The sequence below is a fragment of the Bos indicus genome, chromosome 14 (genome assembly GCF_029378745.1).
Source record: "Bos indicus isolate NIAB-ARS_2022 breed Sahiwal x Tharparkar chromosome 14, NIAB-ARS_B.indTharparkar_mat_pri_1.0, whole genome shotgun sequence".
NCBI classification, from domain to species: domain Eukaryota; kingdom Metazoa; phylum Chordata; class Mammalia; order Artiodactyla; family Bovidae; genus Bos; species Bos indicus.
The window spans coordinates 47686312-47699902 of NC_091773.1; positions in this window are offsets into that span (position 1 = coordinate 47686312).

Consider the following 13591-nt stretch of genomic DNA (forward strand, 5'->3'; position numbering starts at 1 on the left):
TGAAATGGAATGTCAGATTAGGTTATAGAAAGACTGAGTTTGACCTTGCTCAGTCTTTTGTACTTCCTTGCTTGCTTCTTCTGAAGAAAGCGAGTTGCTATGCCATGAGCTGACTTGTGAGAAGCCATGAAGCAAGGGCTGGAGGACAGCAATGAGCCCTCTGTCCATCAGCCCACAAGAGACTGAAACTTGACACAACCATGTGAGTGAGCCTGAATGAAAATCCTCGCTTGGCCAAGCCTTCAGATGACTGCAGCCCCATCTAGCACCTTGACTGCATCCTCATGCGAGACCTTGAGGCAGAAAACCCAGCTGAGTTACACCAGATTCCTGAACACAGAAATCTTGAGATAATAAGTGTTTGTTATTTTAAACTTGTACTTTTTTTATGTTGAGTTTTCTGTGAATTGTCTCTTCTTATCTTTGAAATGTCTCTTTTTCTATTGGGTAATTTGTCTTTGATTTATTTTTAATTGGAGTATAAGTGCTTTACAATGTTGTGTTAGTTTCTGCTGTACTACAGCATGAATCCGCTATACGTATACATATATCCCCTCTCTCTTAGACCTCCTTCCCATCCCACCCCTATCCCACCTCTCTAGGTTATGACTGAGTACCAAGGTGAGTTCCCTGTGCTATATGGCATAAGCTTGTACTGATTTTAAACTGTTTTCTTTTATCTAAAACAAACAAAAATAACATTTTATTGAGGTATGATTCACATACAGAAAGCTGTATACAACTTGATGAGGTTTTTGGTATTGTTGTTCACTTGCTAAGTTGTGTCCAACTCTTTGTAATCCCATGGACTGTAGCAGGCCAGGTTCCTCTGTCCTCTACTGTCTTCCAGAGTTTGCTTAAATTCACGTCCATTGAGTCCGTGATGATATCTAACCATCTAATTCTTTGCCGCCCCCTTCTCCCTTCTCCTTTTACCGAAAGTCTTCCCCAGCATGAGGGATTTTTCCAGTGAGTTGGCTCTTTGCATCAGGTGACCAAAGTATTAGAGCTTCAGCAACGGTCCTTCCAGTGACTATTCAGGGTTGATTTCCTCTAAGATGGACTGGTTTGATTTCCTTGCAGTCCAAGGGACTCTCAAGAATCTTCACCAGCATAACAGTTCAAAAGCATCAATTCTTCAGCTGTCAGCCTTCTTTATGGTCCAACTCTCAAATCCATACAACTACTGGAAACACTATAGCTTTGACTATTTGGACCTTTGTCAGCAAAGTGATGTCTTCGCTTTTGAATATGCTGTCTATGTTTGTCCTAGCTTTCCTTTCATGGAGCAAGTGTCTTAATTTCATGGCTGCAGCCACCATCTGTGGTGATTTTGGAGCCCAAGAAAAGAAAATCTGTCACTGCTGCCACTTTTTCCCCTTCTGTTTGCCATGAAGTGATGGAACGAGATGCCATGATCTTAGACTTTTTAATGTTGAGTGTCAAGCCAGGTTTTTCACTCTCCTCTTTCACCTTTATCAAGAGGCTCTTTGGTTCCTCCTCACTTTCTGCCATTTGAGTGGTATCATCTGTCTATCTGAGATGATTGATACTAATATCTTTCCCAGAAGTCTTGATTCCAGCTTGTGATTCATCCAGCCTGGCATTTTGCATGATGTACTCTGCATTTAAGTTAAATAAGCATAGTGACAATATACAGCCTTGACATACTCCTTTCACAGTTTTGAACCAGTTGGTTGTTCCATGTCTGATTCTGTTGCTTCTTGACCTACATACAGGTTTCTCAGGAGACAGGTAAGGTGGTCTGGTATTCCTATCTCTTTAAGAAAAATAAAATTCTTAAAGAACAGTTAAAAGGCAAGATGGAATGCGAGATTGGCTTCCCTTTGACTCTGTGACCTTGGAGATGTCACACGGCATGCAGGTCTTCTCCTACAAAGGAAGGTGTGTTAGTTTCCTACGACGGCCAAATCACCACAGACTGTGATTTATCCTCCCACAGTTCTAGAGGCCAGAAGTCCCAAATCAAAGTGTCAGCTCTGCCGGGATCCCTCCAGAATCGAAGGAAAGATTGCTTCTTCTAGCTGTTTCTTCTTCTAGCTTCCGGAGGTCACTGGCTATCCTTGGTGTCCCATGGCTTGCGCTGCACCTCTCTAATCCCTGTCTTTTAAACCATGACACCAAATGAAGCTAGGTCTTAGCTTTTGCCAGCAATAAGAAAACTAAGCAAAGTACATTAAAAAAAAAAAAAAAAAGGAGCCTTGCTTGCTGCTTTCCAGTACCTGGGGGCCCCCTGCTGTCCACAAAAAGACATTGCAGCCTCTCCCCAGGCTAACGGGAGTTAACTTAACATGCCATTTCCTAAAAACTTACTTTTAACCGCTTGACGTACCAGATCATGACTATCATATGCTTTTATCAATGTCATTCTGGATCAGCCAAGCCCTCTCTCTGGGTTTCCAATTTTTCTTAATGGTACCACCATGATCCAGATCTTCCTGGCCCCAGCTCTCCTTCCTGCTGCTCCTTTTTCAGCAGTATCATTGTCATGTATTAAACTTCTGCTGTATGTCGGGCACTGTGCCGAAATCTTCACATGTATCATTTAGTCTCTCAATAACCCTTATAAGGCAGACAATTGTAATTGTGTTCCTCTTAGGGAAATGAAAACTGAAGCTTAAGATCACTAAGTAACTTGGGTAATAAATATGACAGGGGTCAAAGCTGGGACTTGAACCAGGAATTCTAGCTGCAAAGCTGTTAATCTTCCAAGCTTATTGCATCCAGCCTGAGTTCTACTGAAACTAACTTCCACCTGTGATAGCATTCACTAGAGGTGTTTTGTAAAGGGTGATATATAAGCATGCAGAATAATCGTTAGATAAACTAACGTTGTAAAAGAAAATATACATGACATTAATAATAGTTTAGGTTTTAAATTGTTAAATTGTTCTACTAGCAAAATGCATTAGTATGTGCATGCCAGTTGACTATATTAATTTAATAGATTGAACAGTTATTCACTTCGCTAATTTTTAACCTAACATCTTTTAGCAGATAATTTCCAATGAATGACTAGCTCACACACTTGAGCATTTTGATTTGATTTTTTAAATCTCTATAGAATATACATTTCAAAACACATGAGTATACTAAGCTAATCCTCCTCTCTCAATCCCCAAATTATCTTCTCATTCCCATCACACACACAAAGATGGCTCCAGAGTTCTGCATCTAGCCAGAAAGAGGGGATGAGGGGTAGGAAAGAAGGGACCACGTGATGGACAAAGATGGTCCAAGGCTCTCAATACTGTAAACCCCTTATAACTTTCCTGGCTGTGATAAAAGTTTTGTTTTAGAGGCAGAAACCAACTTGAGAATACCCAATCAATTCTAAGTTGCTCAGGCGTATTATAGTGACATGGGTATTACTGAGTCTAGCTCTTCTGTCTGTGGTTGCCCGTTTTAAAGCACCTTTGGTTAAAATTGTATCAGTTCAGTTCAGTCGCTCAGTCGTGCCCGACTCTTTGCCACCCCATGAATCGTAGCACGCCAGGCCTCCCTGTCCATCACCAACTCCCAGAGTTCACTCAGACTCACATCCATCAAGCCGGTGATGCCATCCAGCCATCTCATCCTCTGTCGTCCCTTCTCCTCAGCATCAGTCTTTCCCAATGAGTCAACTCTTCACATGAGGTGGCCAAAGTACTGGAGTTTCAGCTTTAGCATCATTCCTTCCAAAGACATCCCAGGGCTGATCTCCTTCAGAATGGACTGGTTGGATCTCCTTGCAGTCCAAGGGACTCTCAAGAATCTTCTCCAACACCACAGTTCAAAAGCATCAATTCTTCAGCACTCAGCTTTCTTCACAGTCCAACTCTCACATCCATACATGACCACTGGAAAAACCATAGCCTTGACTAGACGGACCTTTGTTGGCAAAGTAATGTCTCTGCTTTTCAATATGCTATCTTGGTTGGTATACCTAACTTCTATTTTCTTATCGACTGATTCCAAAGAAAGAGGACCTGGATAAAGAGAATGTTAGACGAGGACACAATACACATGTGAAAATTGTGTATTTGATGTTTATTGTTGAGAAATACCTTCCTAGTGAATGTGTTGGAATGGGGACTGGAAAGTGGGACTGAATGTTCCATAAGTTGGAACTTGACTTTGAAGCTTAGAGTCAAATATCATATTGTCATTTTGTATCAAAAAATACATGAAAAACAGCGTGAGCTTTGGGTGATGTTTACTACTCAATAGTGATACCTAGTCATCACTTGGAGAAGGCAATGGCACCCCACTTCAGCACTCTTGCCTGGAAAATCTCATGGACGGAGGAGCCTGGTGGGCCGCAGTCCATGGGGTCGCTAAGAGTCGGACAAGACTCAGCGACTTCACTTTCACTTTTTACTTTCATGCATTGGAGAAGGAAATGGCAACCCACTCCAGTGTTCTTGCCTGGAGAATCCCAGGGATGGGGGAGCCTTGTGGGCTGCCGTCTATGGGGTCACACAGAGTCGGACACGACTGAAGTGACTTAGCAGCAGCAGCAGCAGTCATCACTAGACCCACATCTCCTTCCAGAAAGAGGCAACTTATGAAGATTTTTTAAGTTTCCACCTATAGCTCTATGAGAAATCTCTGATGGTAGCTCACTGAGTTCTAGGAAAATATAGAGATGGGGAAACTAATACAGACTGAATGAGGGTCGAGAACTTAGAAGAATTGTGAAGAAAAGTCAAGGCCAGATGAGTAAGTAGAGGCCAGTCATGAAGACTTCTTTCTACCCAGCCAAGAGGGTAACATAAATAACCAACACAAAAAAAATGCTTTCATTAGTGATCAGAAACCAACTGTGTTTGCCATTTTTTTTTTATTGAAATATAATTGATTTACAATGTTGTGTTAGTTTCTGGTGGATAGCAGAGTAATTCAGTTATATATTAATTATATATAATTCATATTATTTTCCATTATGGTTTATTACAGGACTGAATATAGTTCCCTGTGCTATACAATAAGACCATGTTGTATATTCAGTCTGTGGATAATAGTTTGCATCTGCTAATCCCAATGCAACACTTCCCTACCCCTGTCCCCTTGGCAACCGCAAGTCTATATCAGTGAGTCTGTTTCTGTTTCATAGATTCATTTGTGTCATATTTTAGATTCCACATGTAAATGCTATCCTACGATATCTTTCTGTTTTACTTCACATCATATGATGGTCTCTAGTTCCATCCATTTAGTTGCAAATGGCATTTCATTTTTTGTGTGACTAAGTACTATTCTCGTGTGTGTGTGTGTGTGTGTGTCACATCTTCTTTATCCATTCATCTGTCAGTGAGTATGTAGGTTGTTTTCATGTCTGCTACTGCTGCTGCTGCTAAGTCGCTTCAGTCGTGTCCGACTCTCTGCAACCCCATAGACGGCAGCCCACCACGCTCTCCCGTCCCTGGAATTCTCCAGGCAAGAACACTGGAGTGCGTTGCCATTTCCTTCTCCAATGCATGAAAGTGAAAAGTGAAAGTGATGTCGCTCAATCACGTCCGACTCTTTGCAACCCCATGGACTGCAGCCTACCAGGCTCCTCTGTCCATGGGATTTTCCAGGCAAGAGTACTGGAGTGGGGTGCCATTGCCTTCTCCTGGGCTATTGTTAATCGTGCTGCCATGAACATAGTGAATGTCGCTCAGTCGTGTCCAGTTCTTTGTGACCCCATGGACTGTAACCTGCCAGGCTCCTCTATCCATAGAATTCTCCAGGCCAGAATACTGGAGTGGGTAGCCAATATTCTTCCCCTTCTCCAGGGGATCTTCCCAACCCAGGGATCAAACCCAGGTCTGTTGCATTGCAGATGGATTCTTTATGATCTGAGCCACCAGGGAAGCCCATGAACATAGGGTGCATGTCTCTTTTTGAACTATACTTTTGCCCTGACGTATGCCAGGAGTGGGATTTCTGGATGGCAACTCTAGTTTTTTGAGGCACCACCATACTGTTCTCCACAGAGGCTGCACCAATGTACATTCCCAACCAACAGTGCAGGAAGGTTCCCTTTTCTCCAGACCCTCTCTAGCGTGTGTTATTTGTAGACTTTTTAATGATGGACACTCTGACCAGTGTGAGGTGCTACCTCATTGTGATTTTGATTTTGTTTGCCACTTTGAGTAATCCTCAAACAAGCAAGTAGCAACATAAAAGTATCTCCCAGGGAATTCCCTGGTGGTCCAGTGGTTAGGACTCTGCACTTTGACTGCCAGGGGCCTGGGTTTGATCCCTGTTGTGGGAACTAAGGGTTAGGGTTAGGCAATGGCAACCCACTCCAGTACTCTTGCCTGGAAAACCCCATGGATGGAGGGGCCTGGTGGGCTGCAGTCCATGGGGTCGCTAGGAGTCGGACACAACTGAGCGACTTCACTTTATTTTTTTCACTTTCATGCATTGGAGAAGGAAATGGCAACCCACTCCAGTGTTCTTGCCGGAGAATCCCAGGGACGGGGGACCCTGGTGGGCTGCCGTCTATGGGGTCACACAGAGTCAGACACGACTGAAGCAACTTAGCAGCAGCAGCAGCAGTGGGAACTAAGATTCCACAAGTCGAGTGCAGTGGCAAAAAAAAAAAAAAAAAGAGTCTCTTTCAGTGGTCAAAAAGTCTTACTTTCCTAAGCATCAGTATTGTGTCCTGATCTTGGGATATCAAAAACCTAAGCTTCCATAGGCTCAAGGACTCACCATCCTCAAAGCATACTAAATCTATTTTTATCTGTTCTGCCTGTTAACATTCTTCACCAAGGAGAGGAATATTGGCTGATATATTTCAAAAGATCTCAACGGGGACTTTTTGAGTTTTCTAGTTAATTTTAAGTTAGAAAAAAGAATGTTTCACGGTATCTGGGTACCTTATTTTTCTAGAAGTTTTATTTCATCAAAGTTTTATTTCAGTGATTCAGGGCTTTAAATTGAAGCACTAAATATTCATCTGAGCTAGAATAATGGGGAAGATTCTTCATTACACGTTTAAGTGATCAAATAATTAGAAAGAAAATGTTATTAAAAAATAAGTCAAGGTACAGTATGATGACTATAGTAATAATACTGTATTGCGTATTTGAAAGTTGCTAAGAGTGTAGATCTTTTTTTAATTGAAGTACAGTTGATATATTAGTTTCAGGTGCATATCAGTGATTCAACATTTTAATAGATTGTACTCTACTCAAAGTTATTTTAAAATAATGGTTTTATTTCCGTGTGCTGTACAGTATGTCCTTGCTGCTTGTTTCAGTTCAGTTCAGTCCCTCAGTCGTGTCCGACTCTTTGCCACCCCATGGACTGCAGCACGCCAGGCTTCCCTGTCCATCACCAACTCCGGAGCCTACTCAAACTCGTGTCCATGGCGTCGGTGATGCCATCCAACCATCTCATTCTCTGTTGTCCCCTTCTCCTCCCGCCTTAATCCTTCCCAACTTCAGAGTCTTTCCCAATGAATCGGCTGTTCCCATCAGGCAGCCAAAATACTGGAGTTTCAGCTTCAGCATCAGTCCTTCCCTTGCTGCTTGTTTATTTTATGCATAGTAGTTTGCATCCCTGATCCTCCATCCCTATCTTATCCCTCTCCTTATTGATGACACTAGTTTGTCCTCTGTATCTGTGAATCTGTTTCTGTTTTGTTATATTCATTTGTTTTATTTTTTAAATTCCACATATAAATGGTAACATAGAGTATTTGTCTTTCTCTGACTTATTTCACTAAGCATAATACCCTCTAGGTTCATCCATGTTGTTGCAAATAGTCCATTGTAGATATATGCAAAAGTTCTCATCACAGGAAAAAAATTGCAACTAGACTTACTGTGGTGATCATTTTCTGATATATACAAATATCAAGTCATTATGTTGTATATCTGAAGCAAATATAATGTCTTATGTCAATTATACATAATTGACATAATTAATTTCAAAAATTATTTCATTTTCTCAATGAAAAAAGAAATTTTTTAAAAAGTCAAGTCAGAGGAAGAAGACTAAGACTATAGGTATTATGTGAAAAGTAAGAAAGCACTCAGTAAATGCATTTTGTTCTCTAAAAGAAAGGTTTGTGATTCTACAATATCTTTACGTTTTCTGATAAAAGGTAGTAAATATTTATTGAGGACAGCTTGGAAAAAATAAAGAGATAAATAAATAGCACCCAAATTTTACTATTCAAACGTGATTGATGTTAATATTTTGATATTATCTTTCAAAGTTTCTTAACCTCTCTGAGCTTCAGTTTCTTTATTTGTCAAATGAGGTTAATAAAGGTACCAACCTCATAAGGTTATTCAGAAATTAAATAGATAGCACATGTGAAAACTTAAATCTTTGGTACAGAATAAGCACATGAAAAAAGATTAGCTGTAGTTACATTTTAGTGCATATATCCATTTTATATTTTATAAATTGGGACCATACTTATTTTGTTTAATCCTGATTTTTTTACTAAAAAATATTTTGAACATTTTCCAAGGTCATTAAATTTTTTTACAGGCTATTATTAATAGCTTCATAGTCTGGCATTCCAAGTGGGTCGGTGGTCAGCAGGAGATGCAGGTTTGATCCCTCGATCAGAAAAATCCCCTGGAGTTGGCAATGCAGCCCCACTCCAGTAGTCTTGCCTGAGCAGTCCCTGGACAGAGGAGCCTGGCAGGTTACATTCCGTGGGGTCACAAAGAGTTAGACACAACTGAGCGCGTGGTATTCCATCCTGTAAACCAGTCATTCCCACCAAGCGTGGTTTTGCCCCCCAGTGGACATTTTACAGTGTGCTTTTTGATTGGCACAACGGGGAGAAATGGAGTACTCCTGGCATCTAGTGAGTTAGAAGCTGGGCTGCTGCTAAACATCCTTCAAAGCACAAGACAGTCCCCCAAAACAGAATTCTGCAGCCCAAAATATCAAAATGTTGCCACTGAGAAATCCAAGAATGTGTCAGGATTTCTTTTTGAATCAAGCCATTCTTACTCAACTTTAATTTTTTTTAATTATTGTAATAACACTGGAGTGAAAATACTAGTAGTGTCTTTTTGCTGAGGCTGCTCTATGGCCTGTGTGATAATTGATTTTAAGCTACAGCAATATAAGAATTTTGTGGTGTGTGTGTATGTGTGCACGCATCTGTGTGTAGGCTTGTTCTCGGGAGCATAATGCAAATTATCCCTAAGCCACATCCTTTGTTCTTGTTCAGTCACTCAGTTGTGTCCACCTCTCTGAAGTTAAGTAAGCAGGGGGACAATATACAGCCTTGATGTACTCCTTTCCCCCAATTTTGAACCAGTCTGTTCCGTATCCGGTTCTAATTGTTGCTTCTTGACCTGCACACAGGTTTCTCAGAGGCAGGTAAGATGGTCTGGTATTCCCATCTCTTGAAGAATTTTCCACAGTTTGTTGTGATGTACACGGTCAAAGGCTTTAGCATAGTAAATGAAGCAGAAGTAGATGTTTTTCTGGAATTCCCTTGCTCTTTCTATGATTCAACAGATGTTGGCAATTTGATCTCTGGTTCCTTTGCTTTTTCTGAATCCATCTTGAACATCTGGAAGTTCTTGGTTCATGTACTGTTGAAGCCTGGCTTGGAGGATTTTGAGCATTACCTTGCTAGCATGTGAAATGAGTGCACTTGTGTGGTAGTTTGAACATTCTTTGGCATTGCCTTTCTTTGGGATTGGAATGAAAACTGACCTTTTCCAGTCTTGTGGCCACTGCTGAGTTTTCCACATTTGCTGGCATATTGAGTGCAGCACTTTTACAGCATCATCTTTTAGAATTTGAAACAGCTCAGCTGGAATTCCATCACCTCCACTATTTTTGTTCATAGTGATGCTTCCTAAGGCCTATTTGTCTTTGCACTCCAGGATGTCTAGCTCTAGGTGACTTATCACACCATAATGGTTATCCAGGTCATTAAGATCTTTTTTGTACACTTCTGTATATTATTACCACCTCCCAAGGACAATTAAATGGCACTTGAGATGTCCTAAAAAGGATCAACATTTTCAGAGTAGATTATTTGGTAAAGTATTCTTATTGACATCTATACCAGAGGATGTGTTAATTAGCATTTTTGTTGTTCAGTTGCTAAATTGTATCTGACTCTCTGTGACCCATGGACTGCAGCACGCCAGGCTTCTCTGTCCTTCAGTATCTCTCGGAATTTGCTCAAACTCATGTCCATTGAGTCAGTGATGCTATCCTCTGTCGCCCCCTTCTTGTCCTGTCCTCAGTCTTTCCCAATATCAGGGTCTTTTCCAGTGAGTTGGCTCTTATCAGGTCGCTAAAGTATTGGAGCTTCAACTTCAGCATTAATCCTTACAGTGGTGTAATGAGTGACGTTTCCTATAAGTGATTGATAAGAATTTAAAAGATACACTGCTCTTGGATGCCAGGAATAGGATAAGCCAGGAATCCAGTACCATTATTAAAGTATTTGAGGTTAATCCCTGCATCCATGAGAGACCCTGAGATCTGTTGGGCTCTGCACTCACAGTCCTGCCTTCAGGCCATATGGTGTTAGCCTTTCAACCAGGGTGCTGGTGACCATAACATAAAAGAGAGAGCCGGCCTCTCTGAAGATTGTAGATGGAATGTATTCGGACTGGTTTTGGGGAAATATAACTGACATCAAAACTGTGATTTCCCTGACGTTGCTTAGGACAAAACTACTTTGAAACACACACAAGGACAGACACACCACACCACACACACACACACACACACACACACACAGGCTGAACCCTACTTTGAAACACACACAAGGACAGACACACCACACCACACACACACACGCTGAACCCAAAAGTCAAGGTCATCAGATTTTGAGTTGATCTGGACTTTACCTCATAGATTGGTGACTTGGGGCAATTCCTACTTTGAGCCTCAGTTTCCCTCATAGAAAAAGGATTACATCACCAACCTCACTGATGACATGAGCTACATAGCACATTGTAAGCATGCTACAGATGTTTGTATTATTTGCATGTTTTGGCACCCAACTCTACTTCATTCCTCAGGACAGATTTCTAGAAATGCAGTTTCCGGTCAATATACCACCTCTGAATGGAACATGACTACCAGTATTTTCTCAATAAAGCACTGATTGCCTCAGTGATTTAATGATTTTTTTTCTTTTCTTTTTTTCATTTTGTTCTTTTAGGGGAAGAAAAGGCCAGTCTTTGGATTGTTCTTTTCTGATGGGAGTCAACTCTTCTATTTGGTTTTAAGAATGTCTTTTGGGAGCCTGGTATTCCCAGTTGCCTGCTATCCACCCAGTGTTCAAGTACAACCAGCACCCCACCACCTGCCTCCTGAGACAGTTCTAGAAAAGCCTTACACCAGGTCTTGCCCATGGCAGGATTAGAGTTTGTGGGACTAAGAGAAGTAGAGCTTATTCTTTGCCTTCAGAAAAGAAAGCTTATTTGCATTTTATAATGAGAAAGACAAGACACATTAGACAGTCCTTCAAAATAAAAAAGCTAGTAATGAAAATGTTGGTGTGTATGTGTGTGTATGATGATGTGTTTATCAGTTGTAACAAATGTCCTACCCTGGTATCTGACAGTGATCGTGAGGCAAACTGTGGAGGTGTGTGTGTGTGTGTACATGTGCATGCATAGTCGGGGTGGGGACAGGGGACATTCGCTCCATTTACTGTGAACCTAAAACTTCTCTAAAGTCTGTTTCTTTAAGAGTATTTATTTTTTTGGCAGCACTGTGTGGCACATGGGATCTGGTCGCAAGTGACCAGGAGATCGAACCCATGCGACCTGCAGTGGAAGCGTGGAATCTTAACCACTGGACCGCCAGGGAAGTCCTAAAGTCTACTATTTAAGTGATTAGCAGTAGGCTTTAGGGGGAAAAAAATGAATTGGGTAAATATGGGCAAAACTCTTAGCACAATGCCAAGCATGTAACCGCTCAAGCAGAGTTTATCGTTGTTACAGCAGAAAATACAAACAATGGCAGGAATTGCTTTAATCTATACGTCTATTTCCCCATAATAATAATACAATAATCTGAATACTTATTTTTTAAAAAAGGGGGAAGGAGAGGGCTCTATGTGGAATACTTGGTACTAAAATTCAGATGTCCTGCCTATAAATGCCCCTATCATTTCTTCGTTCAATAGACATTTGTGGCCCACCTGCAATGTGTAAGGCACCCTACCCAGTGCTGAGAATGTAAAGATGAGTGAGACCCAACCAGTCCACCAGGCAAACAAGCATGAGTAATCAAGAGTCACAGGGCGAGAAGTCTATGTCAGACCAACTGCATGTTCAGATATTAGTCATTTTAAAGTGTCAAGGTAGAAAAGATCTTATTCAAGTAACTTAACAAGAAATGGGGAGAAAACTATAATACTTTACTATGGGATATAGTGATATTGTTAGTCACTCAGTCATGTCTTACGCTGCGACCCCGTGAAGAGCCCGCCAGGCTCCTCTGTCCATGGAATTCTCGAGGCAAGAATACTGGAGTGGGTTGCCACTCCCTTCTCCAGGGGTTCTTCCCAACCCAGGGATCGAACCTGGGGTCTCCTGCATTGTGAGCAGAGTCTTCACTGTCTTAGCCACCAGGGAAGTCCATTAAGGGATATAAAATAAGACAAATACATGTCCATCAGCATTCCCTTCAGTTCAGTTCAGTTCGGTCACTCAGTCATGTCCAACTTTTTGCGACCCTATGAACTGCAGCACGCCAGACCTCCCTGTCCATCACCAACTCCCAGAGTCCACCCAAACCCATGTCCATTGAGTCGGTGATACCATCCAACCATCTCATCCTCTGTCATTCCCTTCTCCTCCTGCCCTCAATCTTTCGCAGCATCAGGGTCTTTTCAAGTGAGTCAGCTCTTCGCATCAGGTGGCCAAAGTATTGGAGTTTCAGCTTCAACATCAGTCCTTCCAATGAACACCCAGGACTGATCTCCTTTAGGATGAACTGGTTGGATCTCCTTGCAGTCCAAGGGACTCTCAAGAGTCTTCTCCAACACCACAGTTCAAAAGCATCAATTCTTCAGTGCTCAGCTTTCTTTATAGTCCAACTCTCACATCCATACATGACTACTGGAAAAACCATAGCCTTGACTAGACGGACCTTTGTTGACAAAGTAATGTCTCTACTTTATAATATACTATCTAGGTTGGTCATAACTTTCCTTCCAAGGAGTAAGTGTCTTTTAATTTCATGGCTGCAGTCACCATCTGCAGTGATTTTGGAGCCCCCAAAAATAGTCATCCACTGTTTCCACTGTTTCTCCATCTATTTGCCATGAAGTGATGGGACCAGATGCCATGATCTTCGTTTTCTGAATGTTGAGCTTTAAGCCAACTTTTTCACTCTCCTCTTTCACTTTCATCAAGAGGCTCTTTAGTTCCTCTTCACTTTCTGCCATAAGGGTGGTGTCATCTGCATATCTGAGGTTATTGATATTTCTCCCGGCAATCTTGATTCCAGCTTGTGCTTCTTCCAGCCCAGCGTTTCTCATGATGTACTCTGTATATAAGTTAAGTAAGCAGGGTGACAATATACAGCCTTGACGTACTCCTTTTCCTATTTGGAACCAGTCTGTTGTTCCATGTCCAGT